Raw genomic sequence first — 2,156 nt, forward strand, 5'->3', positions numbered from 1 at the left:
GTAATCCCGAACTGAATAGGTTCTCCACCTCTTCTGATTAGCTTGGGTAACCATGATATGCTGCTAGGTGTCACTCATGGTTTGTGGAAGCCCTAAACGTGTGTAATCACTAAAGGGAGAATTGAAAATAGTTTCAATTCACAATCGATGTAAAATGGTTTTTAATCGCCCACTACCTCGCTAAAAGGAACCTAATGGATCGCACACCGTAAAAGGTAGAGATTGGAGATTAAACGGAAATGAGTAAGAATGATTAAATGGTTTAATCATTTATTTATGGCAAGGATTAATTAATATGTTAATTAATCAAACGAATAAGTTCGTTAAAGACTTCGGGATAGTTTTGGACCTTAAGGCCCAATGGGCTTCGAACGTCAAGCCCATTAACTTAAGTTGTATGACAATTTAATGAATAAAGATTCATTAAAGCCCAAAAGCCCAAACATCCCTAAATGGCTGGCCATATTAGATGAATTAGGGTTTTGGTTGTTTAGGTTACTTAAAGAAGTGACTATATAAATGACTTTATAGCCAAAATTCATTAAGGAAAAATTTAAGTGATTAAGGGTTTATTTTGGGTGAAAATGGGTGAGAATTGTCTCTCCATTTTCTCTCTAAAGAGGCCAACACCTTGGAGGGTACATCTAGCAATCCTACTACTCCAAGGTCACTCATTTCTTCTACAATCAAACCTTGGTGAAGAGACTTAGAGGTTCCCTATTTTGGGAACTTGGAGAAACCTATTTTTCCATCCAAATCCATGGATCTAAGAAGCAAGGAATGAAGGCCCTCTCTTTGGGTGATTAGCCTTTGCTTATGCAAAGAGGAATCTACAAAGGTAATAATTTCAACTCACTTTGTTTTGAGTTGATTATTGGTTCACCAATCTACTAGGCTTTGAATTTCATGGTAATGTTTTGTTTTTGAGTGCATGCAAGCATGATTCCGCCTTTTAATTGTTAATTGCATGCTATATGATGTTGCTCAAATGAACATGTTTTTCAAAATAAACCCTTCAAGTGGTATCAGAGCCTAGGTCTAGTAGTTGGTGAATCCTTTTGGGTTTTGTAGTTCATAAGTTTATGATTTAAAAGTTGTAATTGTTACAAGCTTTATTCTTGCTTCTTTGAATGTAAATTTTGTTTGAAAATTTGCCATCTCAAATGTTGTAGATGTAGTTCATATGAGGATGAATATTGGAGCTAAAATTTGGTGCCATGATTTTAGGGATTTTCGGCCAAATCCAAAGGGTGATTTTTTGGGTTCATGTTTGTCTTGTTAAAATGGTTTTAAGGTGACTTTTGGAACCCCTAAGTACCCTAGGATGTTAGCCTCATTTTGAATGATAAAAATTTGAGTTTTATTGCATGAAAACATTCATGGAGCTCTTATGGGTTTTCATGGATGTTCTTCATATGTTCTTGATGTTCTTGCCAAGAACACAAAGGTTTGTGTTTTGATTCAAAGTTTTGATTTATTTCATAAAGTTTATGATATATGTTTTTCAAATGATTTATCATGTATTTAAAGTGTTAAATATTTGTATAAATGATGATGGAAACATCAATCATCAAAACATATATTAATTTTATGAAAGTATTTAAAGTGTTAAATATTTGTATAAATGATGATGGAAACATCAATCATCAAAACATATATTATTTTTATGAAAGATAAAAGCACTACTTGATTGTTTTTGACAAAACTAATAAATCAAAACATCCACCACTCCTTTTTATCCTTAAAAACCAGCCACCCTAATAAAATAGGGTAATTTTGGGGCTTTTATGCAATTACATAAAGTTTTGATACTTTTGTGTATTTGTACTTTGACCCGAAAGTTTACGTTTTGACGTTAAGGCCTAAAAACGCTAAAGGACAAATTGTTTTGCTCCTTTAATGAAGTTTTTGAATTTATTTAAATTTTGGGTTCTAGTTGTATTTACATGAAGTAGTGACTTTTGTGTTTTTACAAAGTGACCCCAAAAGTTTATGTTTTCGCAATATGGCCCAAAAAGTTGTGGTTATTGCATGATGGCCCAAATAGGATGAGAACAAAATTGTTTTGTCTCTTTAAATGAGAATTGGATTTTCATTTTGTTTAGCTCCACTTAAATCAATTTTATGGATACAAAAACCAAATGAAAATGTTGCAT

The sequence above is a fragment of the Malus domestica genome, chromosome 13, assembly GCF_042453785.1.
Source record: "Malus domestica chromosome 13, GDT2T_hap1".
NCBI classification, from domain to species: domain Eukaryota; kingdom Viridiplantae; phylum Streptophyta; class Magnoliopsida; order Rosales; family Rosaceae; genus Malus; species Malus domestica.